General features: G+C 48.2%; 1 long non-coding RNA gene across 1 annotated transcript in view; it reads right to left on the bottom strand.

The window, feature by feature from the left end:
• Window positions 1-3,424: 3,424 nt before the first annotated feature.
• The window catches only part of LOC139042346 (uncharacterized), a 27,554-nt gene continuing 4,909 nt past the window's right edge, over window positions 3,425-26,069 (bottom strand). The window contains exon 3 of the long non-coding RNA XR_011498994.1: window positions 3,425-26,065. This is a non-coding gene — a long non-coding RNA (uncharacterized lncRNA). The remainder of the gene's footprint in view (window positions 26,066-26,069) is intronic.

Below are 26,069 nucleotides of genomic sequence, written 5' to 3'. Positions count from 1 at the left end.
AATGATAGTTTATTGATTCTCCTGCTGTTTGCTGCCCCTGGCGCCATGTTCTCCATCTTAGTTGGGGCACCTTCTCGTCCATCACAGCCTGCATTTCTCAGGAGGCAAAGTGCTTGGTGTTCCAATCCAGAGAGAGAGAGCTGCTACCTGGACCAAGGCCAGGGAATCTCTCAGAGGCTCCTCCTCCACCCCCTGCTAGGGCCCTGGGGGCTTAGTCAAGAGGGCAGTTGAAATAGTGATCATAGCACTCAACATGTATTGACGCTTACCACATGCCAGAAAACTTGTAAGAGCTGCTCACAGGCACAGTCTCCACATCCTCCCAAATCCTTCCTACTCATACTACTTATCACTACAAATGAAGCTCAGAGAGGTGCACGGCTCACCCCAAGTCACACAGCTGCTAAGTGTCGCAGGTGGGATCCGCACCCCAAGCCTGCACACACAGATCCCCAGCTGTCCCCTGAAAGGAGTGGGACTAGTGATGTGGGTGAAAAGATGGTGAGAGGTGAAGGAAAAATGCCCCAAGCTGCTGATAAAGAAAAAAAAAGTTCCCTGAGACTAGGGTGACTGGCAGATTCCCCGCCCATTGCCCCCCAGAAAGAGAGGTCCTCCACCAGCTTGAGCTGTGCCCCAGCTGCTGCCGGAGACAACCAGGCTCCCGAGCTGTTTACTTCTCAGCCATAAACAGGAAGGCCATAAAAGGGGCCCCTTTGGGTCAACCACTCAGGGGCTGTCTCTCCTCCTCCTCTTCCTTTTCCTCCTCCTCCGCAGCACTTGTCCCCAGGCAGAGGGAGGGTTTCCTTTAGAATGCAGCTACCTCCAAGTACCTTGGTCCCTTGGCCTTCAAGCGCCTCCCCTGGGCTGGAATTCCAGCTGTGACAGTCACTCCTGAGTTGCAGAATGGGGGTAGACACCCGTGCTTGCCCCAGAGAGACAAGGACATGTGCTACAGTGACAGATACGCAGTGACCTCCACCAGGCTCCACTGGACCAAGGGATTTTTAAAACTAATGGGTAAGTAGAATGAACTATTTTTTGAAAGGAGGAACCTGCAATTCTAAAAGAAAGCAGGAAAGAAAGAGGCTAGGATGTTGAGAGGTGACAAAAAAGTCACAAATGAGACATGAGACCGTGTATCTCAAAGAATGTTTTCTATCCCATATCACAGTCTTTCCCAAGAGATTCTGAAAAAAACAAACAAACAAACAAACCTCCACGGCCAAGTAGGGAGCCATGTGGCCCTCCTGGAGATGCACAGTGCTCATGGCCTATTAAAGGATCTGAGAAGTCCCGCAGCAAAGGGTCTTGTTTCATTGTGTAACTCGATTTTCCAAACATCTTTACCTACAGAAGTCTGTTTGCACAGATGGCCGATTTATTCTCATGGCATTTCATTTCTTCTCTATGCTTTGGGAACCTCTGTGTTAACGCATGAGGTCGGATGTTCTGGATGCTCACTAGTCTCATCTGACCATGACTTTCCTTGTCAGAGCCTTAATGTCAAATTACATATACATAACGTTAACTGCTCATTGTCCCACCCCGCAAGAATGAGCTGAGCCCCACAAACAGCTGCGGAAGAGATGAGGCAGATGGAAATCCCTTGGCTTCATCAGGGATTTATCAGGGAACGTCCTCCTTGGGGTCCAAGCGGATCTCCAGTTTGCAGGGAGCCTTGCTCTATGACAGCCCCTTCTGCAGCCCTTCTCTTTGGCTCAGTGGCATTCAGCCAGATCCCACTCAATCCCACACACTCACGGCGGCGGTCAAGCTCCCAGCTTCCATCACACGGAACAAGGAGTGTTTCCTCCAGGATTTGTGTGTGAGGCTGACGGCCCCATATAAAAATCTCAATAGTCCCAGCAAGACATTTTCTGTGTGACTGAGTCCTTGAAAATGTCTGTGACTCTCTCTACCCTCAGGAACACTCTAGCCCCTGTCATCTTACCGCATGAGACCTCTCCTCTCTGGACTCTGGACATCTGAGTGCCACCTTCATGCCAAGTCTGACCGCCCCCTCAAAGCCTTCTCAGACCGCAGCGTCTGCTCCTGTCCTTCTCTGTCCACCCAGTAACCCTGACCACCTAGCACGCATCTGTTAATGGCCCAAATTTTCAGTTGTTTTTTAAATGAGAAGTTGCATGTTGTAAGGTCTCAAGCTGGTGTCAAATCTAGCTCACCCATATCTTGGCCTTGAGGTGTTCAAAAAGACAAAAAGCCTTCCATCAGCTGCCTATGTATAGTAATTGAGACTTCACATTGAAACTCTGGATTTATGGCCTCTCTTTCAAAAAATCAGGAGATCTGGCAACAATTGGCCACATTCTTCTTTTACAACCACCAGCTGGAGCTGAGTAGCAGCCATTAGATGGGCCACATATCTTCAGTTTCTGAAAAACCCCACCATTCTGTATTGTCCCTGGGAAACTAGGACCCAGAGTTGTTTATCCCAGGTCCACCACTAACTAGCTGTGTGATCTTGGGCAAGTTTCTATACGTTTCTGTGCCTCAATTTTTCATCTGGAAAATGGAGACAATAATAGTCCCCTATTTATGTCAGTTAGGTTAAGCTAGGTTTGCTGTGGTTAAACAAAAAAAATCTTGTGAATTAATATAACGAAAGCTGACTTCTCACTCACGCTGTTTACTGCGTGTTGACACAGGACATGGTGAGGGGAGGGGACGCTCTCGTCATTGTAATGACCCGGAGTCCCAGGGCAAAGGAGGCTTCTCTTAGCACAGGCGTCCATCCCCAGTCCAGGGACCGTGAACAGCAGGGTAGGGGAGGAAAGCGTGGAATCACACACTGACTCTTAAAACTTCCACTCGGAAGTGACACACACGAAGTCTATTCACATCCGATTGAGCAATGCAGGTCACGTGACGTTGCCTAACTTCCCAGAGATCAGGAACCTGCAACCCTAACATACGCCAAGGGGAAAGAGGGAAACTCAGGCAGACTTACCGTACAGCTTCAGAGCCCTTCTCTTCTTTGGGCGCCTTCCAAGGACCTGGATGTAATTTTATATTTGTAACTTTGTATTCCTTTCCTTCACAAGGGCTCCCCAAATTGTACGAGCTCCAGGCCCTGCAAAACCTGGATCCGCCTCTGGCCAGAACCCTTTGTCAGGAAGCCTGATGGTTTCCCCACGATGGGCTTGCTGACAGGCTTGAGCGAGTGAACCTGTGGCAGTTTCAAGACAGTGCCCAGCACTGCGTCTGCATTCTAACAGTACTGGCTTCTGTTACCATTAGGACAATAGTAAACGCTTACACAGTTCTGACTCACGCCGGATGCAAAACACACACACACCAAATTTGCTTGGGAAGGACTCTGGTTCATCAGGAAATGATCACTAACCAGCATGGAGAATTGCCATGATGATGCACCTAACTAAAGTGTGTGTGTGTGTGTGTGTGTGTGTGTGTGTGTGTGTGTTGTTTGGGGCATCCTTGAGGAGTCCATCCCTTTGCCAGACCTCAGTGTGCACGAGGGTGGTCCCAGATGACTCGTGTGCTCCACGATGCTAAATTAGGGGCCCCTTTAAGGAGCTCAGGCAGTATAGGTAGGAATGCTAGTTGTGGCAAAGAAAACGGATTAATGTCGCAGCAGTCCCCCCCCTCTGCAAACCACCCCCTGGGAGGTCGGTCTACAGACACTGTTCCTCCTGACATTACAGGCCTGTGCGACTTTGCCCGTAGTCATCCAAATAAAGCTTCCCAGCAGTCCACGTCCAGCCCCGCACCCTGCCCCACACTCTGTTGCTGCGTCACAGCTACGGTCCTTTCTCTAACGAGCTTCTCTGGTCAGAGACAAGGGATGAAAGAAAAGACCTCTCTGATGGAGCAGTCGAACTCTGCTGGATGTGTCCTTCTCTGAAGTTTTTTCATGCTCCTTTGCAAGCTCCCAACTGCTATGTCTCCAGATGCTCACGTCTTTCCTATTTGAAAGCAAGAGACAGTAAAGGAAACCGTCCCCCCGAGCCACAGAAAGAGCCCCATTCAAGTGGCCCCGTCTTCATTTACTGGCTAAGTGTCTTGGGCAAGTCCCTCAACCTCTCTGAGTCTATTTCCTCACCTGTAAAGATGGAGACACCTGTCCTGCCCTTACCTGAGCATCGCTGGCAGGATTCAGTAGATGTATTTTGTTATAAGTGAAACACCTCATAAAAGCAATGGCATAGGGAAGAGGGTACCACAATTAATTCTGCTTTGATTTTTCTAAAGCAGCATGTATTTCTTTTTTATCGCTGTATAACGAGTCACCGCAAGTTTAGCGGCTTAAAACAAACCCATTGACTATTTCACAGTTCCGTAGCTCAGAAATCCAGGCAGGCCCACCTGGGTCCTCTGCACAGAATCTCACAAGGCCAAAATCAAGGCATTGGCCAAGCTGGGTTCTTATCCGGGGCCTCTGGAAAGAATCCACTTCCAGGTTGAGTCCGGTGGTCTGTTGGCACAATCCCATTCCTCGTGGCTGTGGGTCTGACGTCCCCATCTCTTTGCTGGCCGTCAGCTGGGGGCTGCTGTCTGCTTCTCCAGGCTGCTCACATCCTTTGTCCTGCGGTCCCTTCCACCTTCAAAGCCAGTGAGGGAACTTCAAATTCTCCTCACTCTTACAATCAAAGGCTCAACTGATTAGGTCAGGCCCACCCAGAGGATCTCCATATAGTAGTGTCCATTTACTTAGGACTTTAATTATGTCTAAAATCCCTTCACAGCAGTACCTGCACTAGGGTTTGATGGAATAACCAGCGGAAGAGAATCTTGGAAAGGGGAGAACATTTTTAGAATTCTGCCTACCACACGGCGATTCTTAAACTGCATTTCACACAGATAAGATGATGATAGACATTCTGTGAAAAAAGGAATTCATAGCCCAGTAATTGTGGGAAACACTGGGTTAAACGGAGAGAAAGCAGTTTTGCTTGCTAGTGTTTCCCTTCAAGACATATCAGAGCCATTGATATGCGATTGTGACTCTTCAAAATACATATTTTTTCCCACATACATTGAGTACCCTTTTCTGCCAGAATACCTGTTATTCCTTATAACCCAGTATGGGATACAGTTAGCAAAATTTTAAAAGGAATTTTAGCTATTTGTGTAGCCAAGGACCCAGGATGATATATAGGGAATTCCCTGCATCTTTATACATCAACTTTTAGAGAATTGTGACCTGAGTGCCCAGCTGCCTCATGGTCTCTAGACATCCTCCAAGGTGCAGTTCTGGATGACCAGTTACCAGAAGGAGTTAAATAGTTGCGGTCATTCAAGGGGCCTCATCACCCCTTCCCCTAGGGCGAGGTCCCTGTTATTGTGCCAATGAGGGCAGCCCAAGACAGCTGTAGTTTCCCTAGTCTAATGGTGCTCGCTGCCCTGGAGGTATTCGCCTGCCCCAGAACTCAGTCTGCCTTTGGTTAAGGAAGAAAAGCCAGAGTGAGGGCCACACCTACGAGGGCCGGAGCAAAGGGGCGTCGAGTGTAGCTGAAACCAGGCATCTGTGCATTGCCCTTCCAGGCTGGGCTTCTCTGACCACAGCCTGAGGCAGAGAGCAATGCCCCTTCTTGGAAAGACTATGTCGCTGGCAAGCAGCGCAGTCCCCTGCTGCCTCTTCTCCCCTCCCTGGTACGGGCCTGGCAGCCCTCTCAGCAACTGCCCCAGGGCCATAGCTCAGGCCAGGCCTGTGGCCACTCTATGACTTAACCCTGTGCATTTGGAATAAGAAATTGGTGCAAGTTTTACATTATTTCTCCTGATATCATCTCCAAAATAATTTTTGTTTTCACTCTATTTATCTGTGACTCTATACTTGATTTCAAATTTCAAATTGTGGTTTTTTCCCCCGTAAGAATCCCCTGGCCATCTTTTGGGTAAACACCAAGCATGTTCTGGCCACTGTGATAAATTGCAAGTTCAGATGGAAGGTTGTTCTTGCTGGAGGCGAGTGATTAAACAGCCTAATAGCACAACAAACTTATCAACAGACCTTACCAAAAACAAAAGGAAGTGATTTTATTCTCCCAGCTTGTGATTCAGAGTATTTTACTGCTGGGGTCAGATGTCTGTCAAAGATTTTTGAAACCCAGATTTGCCTTCGAAACCTCAAAAGGCTTCTGAAATGCACGCTGCATCATGCCCTATAAACAGCCAAGGACCTGCCTGCATATGGCTAACTATCCCGTCCACATCACCATGGTGCCTGGCAGGTTTCTAGCATAGATATCAAATATACCCATAGCATCACTTCAGTGAGAGCGCGAGCTGTGCTTTTTTCTCTGGGGTCTTCCAAGCTATTTGCTGCTGACATACACTATTAAAAATAAACCTACCCTGAGGAACTAGTCATTTTACACGGCATTAGGCCTAATGTTATCATTTAAGTAGCTGTGGAGATTTGCCAGCTATAGAGGCCCCGATAACGATGGAAACATGATCACGTGAGATGATCTTCTGCAAGGAAATGACTTTCATCATCTGTAATATGTCGTTTAGATGCTTATTTAAGACTTATCCTATTGAGCAAATATTGATGCCTTCAACGGAATAAAAAACATCAATGCTACGATTAGATAAAGGATCAGATTCCCCTCTGGAGCTTGGGACTGGACAGCGTATAAAACATCCCTGGAATGTGGGTAGTGAGCAGGGGAAGGAGGCTATGGCAGAAGGAAGAAGGAGTTCCTCTTCAATTCCACCACCTTCCTTTTACCAACATGCCAGGTACTGGTACATACAAGCTTAAGGAATCTGCACAACCACCTTATGAAAGAGCCAATACTTTTACCCCCATTTTACAGATGAGGCAAACTGAAGTTCAGCAAGTTTTCTTAAACTGAAGTTCAAACAAGGTCAGGATACGACAGACCTGAGATCTGAATGTGGTTCTGACTCCAAAGTCCACTTGCACTATACAAGGATTGTCCTCACCATTTGTAAAGGGACCGGGACTTTGATAGCTTTCTCTACTCTGCCCATAGGGCAGAGAAATAAGTTTATGATGTAATTCAGCATCTATTCATCCATTGATTCAGGCAATCAATAAATATTTCTTGAGCACGTACAATGCACTAGGCACAGTGTTAGCACAGAAGACACAGAAATGGAAAAGGCCTAACCTAACCCCCACTGCAAAGTCAGATGTCCACATGCAGACTTAGTAGCAGTGGGATGCCCACAGTGAATGCCTGCACAGCTTGCTCTAAGTCAGTGCCATGTGGGAGGCCTGCACAGTTCTGTATTCCTTTGATAGACTGGAAGAGAGCCAGGACCTCTCCAACCCTTCTCAGACCCAGAGCTTCACCAATGGGATTCCCCATCACGTCAGGCTTGGAGCTCCCAAAAGATGCAGACACATCCTTCCACATACAGAGCACACTTCTGCTGTTTACTGCCATACAACACCATGCCGTCCACCCACTGTCTGTGTGATCCTTCTAACAGCCCAGGAAGGGAGGTAATATTAGCCCATTTTTCAGATGAGCAAACAGGCTCAGAGAGGTGATATGATTTATCCAAGGGCATGAAGACGGAGTGATACGGTGGGGTGAGGACCCTGGGCTTTATCCCTGACGCTCTTCACCCCTCCACGAACCCATTACCAAGGATAACATGATCTGCGAGCTTACAGCTTGCCAGGCCCTTTTGAGGGAGGTGCTGTCGTCATGCCCATTTTAGGGTGAGGATCCCGAGGAGCAGAGAGGAAAGTGGCTTGCCCAAGCTCACACCAGGGAAGAGGCAGACACACAACTTCCACCTGAGCCTTCTGACTCCTGACCCCAGACTTCCAGGCCCTCCTAATGGGGGGTTCTCTTTGAAAAAGGCAACTTGGCCTTAGTAATGGTTTGCCAGGTCCTCTCTGGTCATGATGCTACCATTCTGGGGACAGAACCCTTATTAAAGTCAAAACACTGAAGAGGTGCTCTCTTCTTGTCCCTCTTTCCCTCACTTGCCTCTCAGATGCCGGGATCCCTCAGCCTCATAAGATCTGGGGTTATTGAAAGAGACTTTTCAGAAAATTATGGGGATCTGTTTTTGTAATAGAAAGAAAATTAATTTGCATGAGGGGTCCAGTGTAGGGGAGAGAAGGGGATGAGAAGAGGGCACCAGAGCTGGTTCTGGGGAAGGCGTGGCTGGGATGGTTTCGGTCTCTGGTTCAGCTGTGCAGCTGGTCTGATGGAATTTGGCAAATTCAAGCCCTGTCTCATTGCTAGTCATTTTTACCTGCTGCATTTGCATATACATATGATATCCGTTATCCTAATTATATCTATTTTCCCAGGTACAGACAGACATACCCCAGAGTTGGGGTGCCCATTAGCAGATCACACGGGCCTCTGCAGCTGTGTTTTGATTAGCAGAAAAGGTTCTTTGGCATCAGAGAACTGAAATCACCTTTTAGGGTATGACAAGCGCAGCCAAGCATCTCGCAAGTGAAAATCAGAGGTTTCTCTAAGGAAGGAGTGAGAACGACCACAAAGAATTAAAAGGAGAATAAGCTTTAATGGTTTCAACTGTGAAAGCTCAGTCACGCTTAAGCCCTGCCATCCATCAGACAGCATGACACCAGAGCTGCCTCAGGCCTGGAGTCACCCCCAGACATGCTTCTGGAAGGAGGGGATGGCAGTAGAAGCCCCCAGGGGGTCCCAACCCACCATTTTTCCAGGCTGGGCTCCAGCAGGGAGGACGTGAAGGTGAAGAGGCCAAGGATGGTTGGAGGAGGGAATCCAAGAGTATTATGGGTCCGATGCATTCCCACTGGCCTCAAACAACTTGCAAAGGATATGCAAATCATTATGCAAATCACCAAAGCCCTCTTTGAGACCCTGAGGCTCAGGGACTTCTTTTAGAAGACAAGGAGGCATTTTCTTGTTTGCAGCTCCCACCATGGACTTGCACGCCCACACTCTCACGGACCTCCTTGGGAGGGTTGTACCCCATGTTATGAATGTGGCTTACGGGTCAATACCTTAGATGTTAGGTATGTGAATCCTTTATAATACACGGCATGTTCCTAAGTTCCTTCCTATTTGACACTTGACAACTCTGTAAGGGAGCTGGAGCAGGTTTTCTGACCCCGATTGCACTGAGCCTAAAGGCACTGAGCAACTCCCCTAAAGTCCGACAGCCAGGCTGTGGGTGGACCCTGTCTTGAACCCAGCTGCCCTAACTCTGAATCTGGAGCTATTTCCTCTACATTTCTCTGATTAAAATATTACCCACGCAGACTGGTGGAGGACTGGAGAGGCAAGGGCCATCAGGAGAGGGAATTCCCAATCTTCCCTTCCCTCCTTCCCAAATAGCAGCAGAGCTTCTCACTGGGGAGGGCCAGGCGGGACAGTGGGGGGTGGGGGGAGCAGAGCTTTGTTGATTGAAAACACTCCTCAGGTGACTAGGATGTGTTCCCTGCATGTCTGGTTGAGGTTTACTCATTAATTCATTCTTTCCTCCAACAAATACTTATTGAGGACCTACTATATGTCAGGCATTGTTCTACACAGCTCGCATTCAAATGGAGGCAGACAAGTATCAATTGTGCTAAGGGCTGTGATGAAAAGAAACAGACCTGCTGAGACTGGTTTAGACAGGGCAGTCTCTGAGGAGGGGCATCTGAGCCAAGACCCCTCATGCAGCATGAGCCGGCCCTGCAGAGAGCTGAGGGGAGAGCCTTCTGGTAGGGGTGCCACTTGGCAGAGGTTTGGGAGCAGAAAGGGCTGAGTTTGAGAACCAGAAAGGAGGTGGGCCTGGCTGGAGTAAGGTCGCCAAGGGCAGATGGTAGGAGGTGAGTCTGGGAAGGGAGGCAGGCGGGAATCAGGGTGGGGCCACAGGGGATTTTTAGGGATGTCTTAGTGGCTTACAAACAACAGTTTGTTTGTTTTTTTTTACATATAGATTAGAATAGCACAGCAGATATTATGCAGTAGTTCTCAAGCTTTAGCATGTGTCAGAAGCACTTGGAAGGCCTGAGAAAGCAACCAGAACTTCTGCTCCAGCACCACGTCTGGGGCCGGCCCCACAAGTGCATCTCTAACAAGATCCCAGGAAAGGTGGCAGCCGGTTCAGGACGACACTTTGAGAACACATCGCATATGTTAAAGGCCAGTTTTGTTCTTTCGAAATTCCTTTCAGTAATATCTGCATTCGCGTGTACTAGATCCTGAGGTAAAATGTATTTTTTAAGAGTGGGTCATATTCAAAAACAGTGTGACAGGCCCTGAATTAAAGACTTAGGACCTTTCTGGAGAAGAGAAACCATCATCACTCTTCAATGATCTAAGTGACTCTGCTGGAACTCTCGAGACGTCCCTAAAAATAAATAAACCAGCAAATACACGAATGAAAAAGAAAAACAGATTAAAGAAAACCTAGACAGAATAGGAAATAAGATTCTCCTGTTCATAGCCCCACCTTGGCCTTAATTTATCCCACTGAACCTTCTAAAACACTGTGTCACACTTTGGCACAGAGCCCAGGACCACACGTCCCGAGGCTCCCTGCCTCCTGACTTCCTTGCGCAGGAGCAGTCCGGCTGCTGGGACCGTCCTTTCCCGCCCTGGTACCGGCCCCATGGCGCTGGCAGGCCCAGCAGCATTCAGTCCCTAAGACGCAAACCCACTGGCCTGTGGGGCGCCATGGCCTGGATGGTTCTCCACACACGTGCGTTGAATAACTTCCTCTGCAGTTAGCCCTGCTTCTCCTGTGAGCTGCACTGGTTCCAGATCCCCATAGGAAATTGGGGGTAAGTCCCAGCTTCTCCCTCTCCGGCCAGTTCTGACATCAATTATAAAACAGTATCTAATCCTCATTCCAGTCCTGGTGGGGAGGTTGAGGGCTTCTCTCTGGAAGCCCAGTAGAAAGGCCGCAGCCTCTGGAATCTACCCGTAGTCAGGTCAGCCTACTATAACACGGTACCATAGACTGGATGGCTTATAAACCACAGAAACGTCTCCTCACAGTTCTGGAGGCTGGAAGTCTGCGATCAGAGCACCAGTGTGGCTGGGTTCTGGTGAGGGCCTCTTCCATGTTGCAGATTGCTGACTTCTTTTTGTATCCTCACATAGTGGAAACAGGGCCAGAGAGCTCTCAGGGGTCCTTATTATAAGGGCACTAATCCCATTTATGAGGCCTCTGCCCTCATGACCTAATCACCTCCTGAAGGCCAACCTCTAATATCATCGTATTAGGAATTAGGATTCCAACATGAATTTGGAGGGAACATTCAGCCCAGTGCATACACTAACTCAGGAAACTCGCATGATTCATTCCACAAGTCTGTACTGAGCACCTAGTGTGTGCAAGGCGCTATGGCCATCACAGTGGGGAACATGAGAACACAGGTCATGTACTCCTGCCACTCACAATGGGTTCACTTTCCAGTGACATCCCCAACTTGCTGGGTGACTTGGGCCAACCACTGCCCTTCTCAGAAACTTGGCACTTCCCGTAGGGCATAGTAGGGAACATGAAATGTTAGAGCTGGACGGTACCACGAGGGTAACTGAATCCCATCTCCTCTTTTTATACGTGTGAACTCGAGTCACAGGGAAGGAAAGGGACTTCTCCAGGGTCATCTGGTGTGTTGCTGGCAGAACTGGCTGGGAACCCAGCTGAAACCTCAGAGGAGGGGATCCTGCACATAGCCCCTTGCAAGCGCATCCTTACCTCCTGATCTCCTAGGACCATCAGGAAGATGCCTACGACTGTCTGGTTGGAAGTACATGGAGTGCCTAGAAGATGTGGTGGATACTAGGCAATTGCTGCCTTCTTGGGACAACTCAAGTTTCATGCCTAGATTTAGATGGTGTTCTAGGGAGGGGTCCGGGTTGCAGAGCCCAGGCCAGGGGCAGAAGCACCAAGCAGCCTCCAAAGTCATCCAGGGGAAGCTGACGCCCCCCCTCTCCCCTTCTCGTCTGCTGGGTTTCTTCCCATCTCCTGACCCCTCACAGCACAGTGCAGTGGGAACAACATCTAAGATGCCTTCTCCAGGCCACCAGTTTGAAAGAGCCAACCTCTCCCCTCTCGGAGCAACCAGCTCGTGCCTCTGTCTAGGACTTCTCTCATTCTGCCTCGAACGTGGGAGAGTTTTCTCATTCCAGCATGTATCTGACTCGTCTGTGCAGGACCAGAAGAAGAACGAGGGTCTCGATCATGGCAGAGATTCAGACACAGCCTAGAAAACTCAAGAACCCACACATAGATAACTGCCATGATGAACCAAGGTCCTCGGGAGCCCCTGCAAATGCTCCTGAGTTGTGTGCCTCTCTGGCTCCCTGACCAGTCTGTAGTCTTCTTGAGGGCAGGGACTGTGGTACAGCCACTTATCCAGCTCTGTGAACCGCCACCTCCTGAAAGACCCAGCAGCTTCCAGCGAAGCCTCAGGAGGAAGAGGTGAGATCACAGAAACCTCTGGTCTCCCCGGAAAACTCTAGGCAGAGCCAAGGCCATAGAATCACAAGGGAAATACCTTCCCTCTCTCCGGCCAGCCCCTCCCTCCAATGGCTCTAGATGACTAAGATGGAGTCTACTGGGCGGTCCTCCCAGAACTCCCTTTCTAGCAACTGCCTTGCTTACCATCTCCTACCTTTAACATGGTCATCAAGGGAGTCACTCTGCAAGTCCAATGTGACTCCTGACCACAGGCGACTGGCTTGGGGATTAGCACCTGAGCCACACTGAGCCAATCAGAGGCTTTTCAGGGACCCTTGAAATTAAAACTGACAAAGAGCATCCAGTATCTTGGAGTGAGGCATGGACTGTTCTAGGCAGCCCCATTTCCTTCCATGAGGGTGTCTCAGAAGTGGAAGAAGCCAGTCTGCAAGAGAATAGGATGGAGCAGATGCTCAGCTGAAGCAGAACAAGAGATGAATTGTTCTGATGCCATTGGAGCTCTGCATTTCACTGACTCCTAAGGTCCTGTTGCATCTTTTCTGAGATTCTCCAGTAGCTATTTAGTCCCTTTCATCCTTAAACTTGTTCAACTTGAGTTTCTGCTGCTTGCAACCTGCAGCATCCTGACTAATGGTACAACACTGCTCTGGGAGTCTTTCCACTTGGAAAATGTCCCAGATGTCACACCTTTGGTGGAGTGTCTTCTCTGCCTTACCCTCACCCCTACCCCAAACCAAGAGTCACCCATGGGTGGTGCCAGTAACCATATTAAAAGGAGACTAAGTCACAAGCTACATTTAAAAACAATATTAAAAAAGACGAGGAGCCTCTAATGGCAATGGCAGGTGATCATCAAAGCTCCAGGGCAGAGTGTCTGTAACAGATGTGTTTGGGCCATAGATTGGTTAGTCCAGGCTTAAAAAACAATGAACAAATAATGTATTTTCATTCTGTTGATGCTTTGGCTACGTCATAAAGGCATTTATTAGCTAGAGAAAGAGCTAAGCTTGATCACAGCTATCAGTATGGTGAATACTTGACTAGCCTGGGACTTCGTTATTAGTAAAAGGTGAGTTAAGCTTCTGCACATTTATAGATACTTAAATGTATTATTATTCCCTGTAGTGGACACTGGTGACCTGCCCAATATCTGTATCTCCCCTCTGATCTTGCAAAGGCCATGCCGTCTGGGCTTGGCCTCCAGCTCCAGCGACAGGTCCGAGGTTCATCACGGCCAGCAAATGTTTTAGTGGTGGTCATGTGACTTGATTGTGGCGAATGAGACTCAAGGAGAGGTTTGCAAAGGCTTCTGAGAAAGTTCTTCCACGCGCCTTAGAGAGAGAGGGAGCAGGAGAGTCTACTCTCCCTTTCCCCAGTGAGACAGGAGCAAGGACGCAAGGAGCCCTGACGCCTGTGATTGCCACCCTGCAGCCACGAGGGGACCCCGCCTTAGGATGAGGCTGGCACAGGTCCCTGATGTCATGGCTGAGGTCCTGCATTCACCAACTCTGGGCACGGGAGCTCAGAACTTTCCTCACTATTGGATCAGTCTGAGTAGGGCATCATGTTACCGTGAGCTCAGCTCATGCTAACCAAGGAGTCCCCAGTGAAAGGAAGAGCGATTTAGCCATTAGAGCTCAGTGTCTGGAGCACAAGAAAGATTCTGATTGCAGATCCCAGCTCTGCCACTTGATGCTTGATGAGAAACTGGGCAATTTACCCAACCCTCATGAACATCAGTTTATTCATCTGCAAAATGGGAGCATTAATGTTACTGTGGTGCTTATTTGCTGGTTTGGGCTATCTGAAATCCAGTCTCCCATACATTCAAAACTTCTTTGGGGGATCCCCCAATGGTAAGTACCCTTAGTGGAGGACAGACCTATCTGGGATTGTCAATGCTTCACAGACAAGATGTTTTATTCCTGCTCTGGCCCGGCCACGTGGCAGGTCTTGATGTAAACTCAGCAAGTCCAGATTGACTCTGGGGCATGGAGAGGCTTGGAAGCCATATTGACTGGAGCAGCCGAGGTGGCACACGGAGCAGCCCTCCCCTGCTGCCTGGCCCTTGGAGGTTCACGGGGTCCCCGGCCCTTTTCACAACCTTGTGTTCTAGGCTTCTGACAATTACCATGAGGCCAAATATCCTGCTGAGGTGCAACAGTTCTTGGCTGTATTGGAAGACCCCAATATCCTTCCAATAAACTCCCTCCTTCTGGATAGCAAGTCGGCTTTAGTTGCTCGCAGCCAAGAAGGATGCCAGATAAAAGGGCCTCCTTTGTAAGGTTGCTGTGAGCCTTCACTGAAATGGCACTTGTAAAGCAGTGCTCTGAACGCCTGCCTCAGTCCATGTGAGCTATTGAGATTATTACGGACTCAGATGGCCCCCATGAAGGGATGGTCTGAGCTAAACACAAGGTTTTAATTGACCAAAAAGGGTACACAGGATCCCAGTTTCCAAATTGGCAACCTTCCCCTCCATACCCAGCCTCTGGCTGCTTGGGGTCTCCTGCTTGCCAAATTCACCATGAATTGGCAACACTTGGTGGACACAACAGAATGAAGGCACGGACCATCCAAAAGCCACACCAAACAAACAAGAATGTGGAGTGACGATTTTGGCAACAAATTCTCCTTCTTAACCATGGCTTATTAGCCCTAATGTGAAAATCACTTTATAGGCTCAGGACACACGGCCACCGGGCAGCATGAGGAAGACAGAGCGGTGAAGGGACCAGGGCACAAGGGCAGAGACTCAAACCAGCTCTGGAGTTAAACAACTATCCCCGAGACGTGTTCTGTAACGGCTCTGCCTGGCCTCTTTGCCACCAAACATGCTTTGAAGTGGCTGAACCTGATTCTCACCTGACAGGTATGAGTCAGACGAGGAAAGCATGTGGCTATACTTTGTCATTCGGTACATTCCAGACACCAAGTGACCATTGCCATCAACAGCATCATCATCAACAGCATCTTTTTCTTCTTAACATTTACTAAACTATTATTAAATCCCACGATGGAGTACCCATTTTATGCACATTACTTCATTTAATCCTTAAAACAACCTTAGGGGGCCAGGTACTATCATTGCCGTTAATAAACTCATGCTTAAAGAACTTGAGTGGCTTGCCCAAGGTCATATAGCTAACAAGTGATGGATCCACAATTCACCGCCAGGTTTGGCCAGACCCTTGAAGACTTTGCCAGCCCTCAGCCAGACTGCCCCAGGGGCACCCCTCTCCTGGCACACACTCACACGTTCGGACTCTAATTTCAGCCTGCCTTATTCTCAACAGACCTTTCTCTGTAGCCTTAACAGCCACAGAACAGAACTTTGGCTAAAGTGCCTTTGTATTTTTATTTGGAAGATGGGTTTTATGCCCTGGTTGCGGCTGATGGTGGATCCCATCTCTTCTACAGTATAAACTCTTACGTACGTGCCATAAAAATGTCCCCTTGGTGCTTATGGCAATATATTGATCTTGGCCATTTAATCTCATGCGCGAAGTCAGAGGGTTGGGTACACTCTTTTCCACATGTTGGGCCTGCAGGCTTTAGGCTTGTAAATCTCGCCCCCCACACCAGTGCTGGGGGGCTAGGAAAAAGAGTTATTTATGAATGGGATTCTCAGGCATTCTGCCCCAGATTAATTGCTTTCAGTCCTATTTAACAGAGGTCCAATGTGTCAATGATGGAAAAATGAATCACACAGCCACACCAGTTCGATGAGGAAAAAAATCAGAAGACGCACACATCTTTCTGAAAGGTCATTGTGCAAGCAGGGCCGGGCTGTCTCTGCGGGGACATAGAATGGTGATCTGGAGGGGAGCAGCCGTGAAGACTATCACGTACACGGTCACCCCAGGGGCGGCCGCAGCCCCGAATAACACACGACTGGGGCTGTGCTGCAGCCCTGACTTTACTCCTCTTTCTTTGCTCCAGAGAGGCAGGAGCACAGCCGATCAATAAGATGCGTTGACGGTGGTGCCTGCAGCACAGCCATTTCTCAGGCCGGACACTGATGGCACCTATCACCAGCAGTAAAAGGCTGCTCGAGACAGAATCGAGGCTTGTCCCATTGCAGGCCTGTCTACGCCTCTCTGATAAACATCCCCTGCACAAGCTTGCAGCAAAGAAACCATTTCCAGGAGGCAAGGTGCCGCCGGCCCGCCACCTGCCCTCCCACTTCCCGATCCACATTTCCTCGTACTGTTCCACAATTCTCCCAGGCTCGCTGGCGCTGGCCAGGCCTCTCCAAGGATGCCCCCATTTTACTCCCGCATGCCCTGTTGAGAGAGCAGACCTCATGGGAATGCTGCTGGAGGGACTGTGTGGCTCCCGGCTCCTGAGGACGTGGTGCAGAGAAGGGCACGACGTGCTGTTGAGAGGCATTCCAGATTAAGGTACTCCTGGGTGGCCACACTTCGACAGGCCTTCCTCATTTTTTGGAGAGGAAAAGGCATTCTTCTGCCAAACTAGTGGCCTAACATACTTTTTTTCCTCCTTCTTCTGTCTTTGGGGGAAAAAAGAAAATGAGTCTGGATGTTGCAGCCAAGGTGGGTCTGAGCACTCTGCCTCCTCCTCCTGGCCAGGCGCCCCTCACTGATCTCCATCAGGGCAAGGCCGGCAGTGGCCAAAGAGCTCTAGGATGTGCTTTTTGTTCCTTTGAAGGCATGACATCAGACTGGGGACGTTTCTGGACAGAGGATGACATTTCTAGGATCTAGTTCTGAAATAGAAGACAGAGGCACATACCCACCGGGGCCCTTTTCTCCCTTCCTCCCTGCATATATTATATGGGAAAACAAAATCTCCCCAACCCACACATCCTTACTACAAAGGCAGAGGGCTCGGGGGTGGGGACGGCAGGGACGTTCTCACTGGCCTTTGTTTGAACCCACAGCACTAAGAGGCAATATGCCTTAAAGGTTAAGAAAATAATATCATGAGACTTTTCTACTCCAAAGTCAGTTTAGAGACCTGGAGAATATTCACAGGTGGAACTGAGGAGAGCATTCTCTAGAAGAGGCATCATCTGAGCCAGCGTTTCCCAACCTCAACACTATCGACATTTTGGGCCCTGTAACTATTTGTTTGTTGTGGCCGGCTGTCCTACACATCGGAGGATGCTTAGCAGCATCATGGTCTCCACGCATAAGGTGCCAGTGGCACCCCTCAGTCATGACAACCAAAAATGTCTCCAGACACTGCCAAAGGTCCCAGGGGTGGAAATCGCCCCCAGGAGAAACCGCTGCTTCAAGCCAAGGTGCAGAAGTGGGAATGAGCCTGGCAGGTCCAGGATCTGGAGATGAACATACCAGAACTTGCACAAGTAATACCCATGTCATCAAGTTGCCAAGAAGAGATGTGAAAGGATTTCATAAAGCAATCAGCAGCAGCAGCAGCAGCAGCAGCAGCAGCAGCTACCTTTCCTGGAGTGCCTATCCCATGGCAAGCATGTGCTGGGTGCTCAACACGCACCGTGTCTGACAAGTATTAGTGGTTACTAATGCTAGTGCCACGCGCTGGTGATTCAGAGTAATGGGCAGCCAGAGCCATCATTTTCACCAAATATGGCAAACATGAGATGCCACGGCCAGGCCACGCGCTCTGCTGCATGGGGGGAAAAAAGCATGTGCTTTTTGTTCCTTTGCAGGCATGATGTCAGACTGGGGACGTTTCTGGACATAGGATGAGCTGGAGAACTGAGACATGCTCCTGTTGGAAGATCACTGGCCTAAGTAACCCCCATCTGGCCCCACTCCCGTCTTGTACAGGAGTTTTTTTGCTGGCCACTTATTTACACCCTCACTACACAGAGTGGTCCATGACCAGCAGCAATAGCATCACCCGGGAACTTGTTAGGAATTCAGAATCTCAGACCCCACCCTGAGCTTCCAATTCAGAATCTTCATTCTACGAGATCCCCAGGTTATTACTGAGTGCACGAAAGTCTGAGACACTGCTCTATCAAACAGCACGAGGCTGCGAGCACCCGTCAGCATTTGAGATGGCACAGATGCACTGAAACAGCCGTCCTTGCACTAGATTCATTCATTTAACAGATAATGTATTGAATGGTTACCATGTGTCCTGTCCTTGTGGAGCTGACAGCCCGGTGGCCCATCACCACCCCCCAGACAGGTGACTACACAGATGAAGTCACTTGGTTTACAAACTAGGAAAATGAAACTCCAGCAGCTTCAGAGACTGGGGAGAAATCCTGCTACTAATAACCATAGCAAGAGTTTTAACTCAGACATCCTTTCCCCAAATCCTGACTCTTTCTACCACACCCACAGTACTTTTCAACTACGATCATCAGGGCAAAAAGAAGAAACAGAAGTTTCTGCCCATTTGAACTACTGAGTCAGCTGAAGGCAGGATTGGGGGCTGGGAGTCACTCAGACTGACCGCTGGCTTCAGGCATGAACTCCTCTAGGACCAGAGACAGTTTAATTCACTGCAGTGGGTCAGCTTTGCTCAAAATTCTCCATCAGGTCCATCAGTTCCAAGTCAAAGGCATTTGAAGACAACCCGTATAAAAAGGTACAGAGCAACCACAGCTCCTGAGATTAACAAACCTGCTCCCTCCAACTCTATCTTCCTATCACCTTAAATCAAATGAAGGTCCAGGTTACATCATCCTGTGGACTCCACAGTTATCCCCCAAGACCCTGCCTCAGCTGGGCTCCCTAAAACGTGGAATCCTTTTTGTTGCCATTTAGTTCCATTTAGTTTAGTTTAGTTTTCCCATAAAGATGTCACGAGACCTGCATAGGCATGCAGCAGCTCCAAAGCTCTGATCCCAGCGAAATGACTCAAGAGCCTCAGTTTTCTCATCTGTAAAATGGGAAAATTAGAAACTGCTTCACAGAGTTCCTGGGGGATTCATGGAGCTGATGGTGCATCCTGTGCTCAGCCTGAAGACGGAGGCCTGGCAAGTGTGCCACAAAGACCAGCTACCTTCTCCCTCCCTTTGTACTGAGACCCTTCCAGGGGGCTGCTGAGGGTAGATGGCACCTGATGAGTCTCCTTAGGGATTCTCCCACACCTCTGATTGAGCTGCTGGGGCCACAGAGGAGGCAGGGCCTCATTCAAACACAGAGGATGGAGCTCAGCAGACGGGCATTGCCCTAGACGCTGACAGCAAGTTCAGGGCCTTCTTCAACACATGTTCTGTGGGCCTTCTGTGATGCTCCAGAAAAGAAGAAGACAGCTGTGCAAGTCTCAGATGGGAGCTGTGAGTGTCTGCAGGGACACCTGACATTCTTCTGGTTCATCCAGCTCAGGGGCCTTAGATCACCTCTAAGACAGAAGTTGAAAACGCCAGACATCCATTTTCCCAGCCTCCCTTGCAGCTATGAAGCCGCCACCAAATGCCCTCACTGAAGATCTGACTCAGGAGCCAGGGCCTGTAAGGAATCCAGTCTGCTGAGGATGTCACAGGAGTGGAGCTACAGTATGCCCAGATGCTGTGACACCCAGCTTCTGTGGGGTCAGCAGTGGGACTGTTTCCAGTGGCAATAATGATGTCTCCTCAGGAGCTATTCTGGAGACCGAATCTAGACAGGCTGAGCCTTTTTCTCTCCACCTCCTAAGGACTCTGTGAGCTCCTCAAGTCCCTTAATAGGCTATTTCTCTGTTGAAATTAAACAGTGTCTCTTGCTGAAGCCAGGAACCCTGATGGCAGCATCTCTGTTTAATTTCTAGTCTTAAACTCAGCTTGTAGAGAGAAGTAAGTGCACACTGATAGAGAAATCCCCAGCACTGCCCACCCCCACTATGTCTGCATGAGTGCTTCTCAAAGTGAGCTCCTTGGAACACACACATCAGTCAACTATGGTGTAACTAGGGTATTGATAAAAGCGTAGACTCCTAGCTCTCACTCCACAGATAATGAGTTAGAATCTTTGGAGCTGTGGTTCGGAAGTATGCATTTCTAGTAAACCCCTCCCCCAACTGTTATGCTCACCAAAGTGTGAGGACCACCGGTCTATGGTGCTCCCTAACCTTTTCCACAGACAGTTGTAACGTCTGCGTGACTCAGTGTGATAAAAGCAGGCAGCTCCCTATGACCACAGGCAACTGGCCCGGGGGGGCTCTGGCTGCCCCAGGTCCCACCCAGCTGCCCTGAGCACTAGTGGGAACCAATACCTCACACACCACTACCCACTGTGACCACACTGGCTGTGAGGTTCTGGACTACTCCAGGGCTACTCAAACTGTGGTCCATGGACCCGTGCCATCCGTGAACAGCTTGTTGTCATTCTGCAACACCGAAACTAGAGAAATTGAGAGTAAACATCTAGAAGCCACTGTGGCAGTTTGCCAGGGTAATTTTATGTTTGCTGAATCTGTAATAAATTTTGGGCTTATACTTTATATGCGACTGTTTTCTATTCCATTTTTTTCTAGTAATATATTCTATTGTATTCTACCAAAGTATTGGTCCATGACAGATTGGGGGAAAGAAAACTGGTCCTTCACCAAAGATGGTCCTTCATGATAAGTGGTCTACAGCATTTCAACATAGTCACCCAGTCAGTAAATCATAAGTCAGTTTGGCGGTTCTGAGCAGTGTTGGTCCAGCCTTAGACCCTGAGGCCCATCTGGATGCACCTGCCACTGGGGGCTGTGACCTTCTCTCTTGCCACCCACAGGGCCTCGATTCCGAGTCTAGGTTAGTACCTGGCATTCAAAGGACTTTTTGTGTCTGGGTAGAAATAGAAAGAGTCACTAGTACTCAGAAACATAAGGAAAAGTTTATATTTTTTTCAGCTTCAACATAAGTGACGACGCCAACCGCAGTCTCATCCCCACCCAAGCCAATACTTGTCCCCAGATCAAATGTGACCAAGCCCCAGAGAAATTTTAGGGTTCAAATAGGACAGTGGCAATTTCAATTTTCTCTTTAAATTCCTTATGTATAACAGCCATTTCCAATATTTTTTAAAATCAACCTAAATTTTCAACTTAGAGATATGATTGAAGTATACTGAACTGCACATACATAAAACGTACAAGCTCAGTTTTGAAATAGGTATGTGACTGAGATCACCACTATAATCTAGGTAATACGTCTCTATTAACCCTAAAAGTCCCTTTGTGTCCCTTAACAGTCTCTCTTTCCCTCCTCCTCTGTCCCCGGGCAACCAGTAAACCACTGATTTCTTTCTCTAGGTTGGTTTGCATTTTCTAGAATTTTATGTAAATGGAATGATACTGAATGATCTCTTTTGGTTCTGGCTTCTTTCTCTCAGCACAATACTTTTGATATTCATCCACATCATTGTAAGTATCAGCAGTTCATTCCTTTTTTATGGCTGAGTAGTATTCCGTTGCGTGGATATTCCAGCATTTGTTTCATCCATTCAACTGGAAAACTCGATTTTAAAAAAAGAAAATTAAATTTCCCTAATCCTCCCGAAAGTAGAATCTCGACGAAGAGAAGAGGAAAAAGGAAGAAGGAAAAGGAACAAAATTCTCCGAGCCCATTCTCACCTCAGGATGGTTGCACCTGCTCTTTCCTTTGCTCAGAATGCTGTGTCCCCAAATCTTGGCATAGCTGATACTTTCTGATCACTCACATCTCAACACAAAGGCCACTTCCAGAAAGGCCTTCCCTGATTCCCCTAATACCCTGCCCAGGCCCCCACCCAGGTCACGCTCCATTACTTCATGCAGTTTCATGTCCTCTAAAGTATTTATCGTTCTCTGAATTTATTGAATTTTTTTTAATGTCTATCCCCTTCATTAGAATGTGGGCTCCAGAAGACCAGTGACCATACTTGTCTTGTTCCCCATTATGTCCTTTGTGTCTAAAATACCAACTGACACACAACTGGTGCTCAATAAATTTTGGTTAAATGAATGAATGAAGGAGTGAATGAGAAGTAAAGGGTCACTATAGATCGAATTGTTCTTTTTAAAGTGGTAAAACCTTTCGTTTTATAGTAAAGACACTCGGGAGGCCACCCACCAACACTGGGGGCCGCTCATAGAACAACTCCAAGGCCAGGAGAACGCACAGAGCCGAGCAGCCAAGACACAGAAACCTATTTAATGCAGTGGTGAGAAACCCAGCGTGGGCCACCCCCACTGCACTGGCTGGCTCCAGCACGCCTACAAATCATCTGAAATGCTAAATCATGTTTAAATCCCTCCGATTGTGACCACCGGGAACTATGAAGGACACTTACGCATAATTTACATACTGCCGAGCTCCTAAGAGCCTCTAAATAAAGCCCCTGAGGGCCCGGGGCACTATTTTTGAGGAGAAGGACATCAAGTGACAGATTAAATCGAGTCTGCTCCCTCAACACGAGGTGAAACAGAAACCTCGCCCTCCACTGCTGGCATCTGTGGATGTCTTCAACTCCATTTGCTGTCAGATGCTCCCCGAGGAAGTCGGCCTGACATCACAGCGGTGTACCTGTGCCGTCGTTCCTCCCCTTTTACACTACAACTGCTTACAGGTATTTTTGCTCAGACTTTCATTCTTTTACCAGATTCTAACCATAAGAAGTGTTTTAATCTCAAAGGACTGGGAGCGGGGTGGTTCACACGAGCACTCTGCCTTCTGCCAGTAAACACGCAACTACATTTGGTCACAACGTGGTTATAACACTCATTACGAGCAGGGTGCTGCAGCCATGAGGGTCTGCGTCCAGACCCGCAGGACACACTCCGGGAGGGGAGGACCCTGATGGGAGGGTTTCCATCCCAATCTTTAGGTTTGGTTACAGAATGCTCTATTGTAATGACCATGATTAATTTTTATAATCTGCAAAAAAGTGAAAAGCAAAAAAAGCCAGAAAAGCAAAAAGGCCTAAGTAAACACCGTAAGTGGTTTATACCTTTCAAAGGGCCCAAAAAAAAAAGCACCTGTTTTATTATTTTGTTTTGTTTTCTGCACAACTCAGAGGAGTCTACACAATCAAAAAAACAACTATGTGAGCCAAATAAAACAACCACGTAAATACCAGCTGGCACCTAAGCAGAAGGCCACTTCCAGGTACCCCAGTGCTCACGAACCTCCCAGACGCGTGAAGATGGTTCGTCCCTGGCCCAAAGGACCCGCAGCCACAATTGAGACTTGGCTCACGCACAACCTGCCCTAGTTTCAACTTTCTTTATTAGTTGGGACTTCCTGTTAGAATGTTAGAAATTCTCTGAGATCTAGTACTGCTTTTATCCTTGCTCCCATACTGTTCCCCTCATCCCCAACTCTGATCCAGGCAATAACACACTCCCAGGAAATAATCTGTTGGAATAACTACCTGCAAAGAAGGAGAGAAACAACAGTGTGTATTTCACAGTTGCCTAGCATGGTACTATACAGTGAGTGAAGAAATGGATGGATGGATAGATGGATGGATTAAAAAAGAATGATATTTTAACCATATTATAACATTTGATCCTCACAACAACCCTGTGAGGTAATAACAATAATAGCTAACATTTACATTGTGCTACTTATATGCCAGCCACTATTCTAAATTCTTCCTACATATCGACTCTTTTAACCCTCAAGAGCTCTATGAAATAAGGACTATTGTCATCCCCGCTGAACAGAGGAAGAAACTCTTGGAGGCATATGGTGGTCACACTGCTAGGAGGAGGCAGAGAGGATCCCTGGCTGGATGTTCCTAAGCACTCGCTTCCTCTCCATTAGCTACATTTTATGGGGCAGGAAACAGAGGGTAGTGATCTTAATTTGACCAAGGCTACCCACTGCACGGGTGCAAACCTACGACCGTGTTCCCAGGACACTGTTAAATGACAGAGCCAGGATGCAAACCCAAACAGCCTGCCTCTAATGCCCAACGAGGACACGTGGAATAAAGCTGGTCCATGGCAAATATTTGAGATCAGTAGAAGAGAGATTGTCCAGGGGGGCTGAAATAAGAGGCCAGTTTGCTCAGCAGTATTCTCCCAAACTGGAGGTACCGTGGGGTCCAGGAGAGAAAGGGAAAATAAAAACAAACCCAGAAAACGTGGGCTTCACCCCAGTTCTCCTGCAATCATTTTGTTTTGGTTGGAAGAGACATTCACTGGCAAATTCCGGGTTTTCAGTCCCTGGGCAAAGACCACAGCAAGTCCCAAGCCAAGTTCTAAGCAAAAGTCACATATATTACAGCCTGAGCAAGGTTCTGAGAAAGGCTTCTCAGCGGCTGGAGTTTACTACCAAGTGCGGCAGAGTCCGGGGAGGGGTGGAGCAGGCAGGGGCACCCCAGTGGAACAGTGGAGGTCAGGACAGAATGGGAATTACACACCGAAGATGAAGAGAACGTTGGAGCTGGTCCTGACATCAGGTCTTGCCGGCTTCAGGATTATGACAAGATATAGGTGCTTCTGCTTTGAGAAGGCACAAGAAAGCAGCGAGACACAGGACTGGAATTGGAAATGTTAGTCTCTTAAATTTAAAACTCCACATTAAATGAATACTAAGTTGAAGAGAGCAGTGTTGTTACTGTGGCTAGAGAGATGAGGATGAAAATTAAGAGAAAGAAATTATAGTGCAACAATTAACAAAACAGCATTGAGCTAGAAAAGGAGATGAGTGGGCTACCCACCTCCTTTTTCACTCATCACACATATGGAGCTGAAAAGGACGCAGGTTTGAACTGCACAGGATTGATGAATTGAAGTTTGGTGTGGGGACAGGGTAAAGCTATACTTCTGACTCAGAATGCAGCCCCCAAAAGAAACAGCCCTCGCCCTTTCTCAGTAGAGAGAGACCCAGGGAAGTACTCCCTATGAAAGTCATAGCTGAGCCAGGCTTGTGGGATTTGTAAATTATCTATACTGTGAGTGACAGACAGGCCTTGCTCACAGGCTGCCAGGCAGGTAAGAGCTGGGACCCAGGATGGCTCTGAAACCAGAGCTGGCCGTTTGAGTTCTACCAAACAGGAACCAAGAGCTGCTTTCCTCCCGCAACACCGACAGACAGAAGCGATCCCCAGGCAAGTTCTCAGTGGACACAAGCTTTTCATAAAACCAAGATGCACATCTCTGAGAATTTTTGCTCTGTTCTTTAAAAGGGGACGTTTTGGTGGGGAAAGTGGAAGAATATATGTTTTTGTTATAAGAGATTTGCTAAATTAGTTTATCTGGGAGTCCCATTGGGAGGTCATATGAGAGGATCTTCTATATGAATGAAAATAAGTTTCCTGGCAGAACCCCGGTTACACCCCCAAACGCGCAGAGTCCAGGGCTCCACAGATCTCACATCTATTCCCAACAGATTACATAAAAGAACTAATCACTATGCACTGGATCCAAAGTCCTTCTTCTTGAGCTCGAAGATGGGAATCTGTGAGCCCTGCTGGGCTTTCTGAACGTCCTGCTCCTCGGTTCCAGGAATTAGCCACACTCTAGCGCATGGAGATGATTTTTTTTCCCTCCACGCTCAGAAAACCGCAAAGGGATTTTAACCTAAAGGAAATAAAGATTTTCTTTTTATAAATTCAATTCGTCTTTTCCCCTTTCTCTACCTAGAGACATATCCTTTGGGAGGAGTCTTATACCCAGAGACCCCTTAGCGAGGCACTGTTGCATGTAGGGCGCAGTGAATTTAAGTACAAGACGCTCAGTGTGGACGGAAAGTAAAAATCGCAGGCACTTGCAGTAGCCAGCGAAGTCATTTCTAAATGCCGGCGTGGGGATGGTCCTGC

This window comes from Equus asinus, chromosome 28 (assembly GCF_041296235.1).
Source record: "Equus asinus isolate D_3611 breed Donkey chromosome 28, EquAss-T2T_v2, whole genome shotgun sequence".
Lineage (NCBI taxonomy): Eukaryota > Metazoa > Chordata > Mammalia > Perissodactyla > Equidae > Equus > Equus asinus.
The sequence above is the reverse complement of the archived record's forward strand: the minus strand, read 5'-3'. Positions and strand labels throughout refer to the sequence as shown.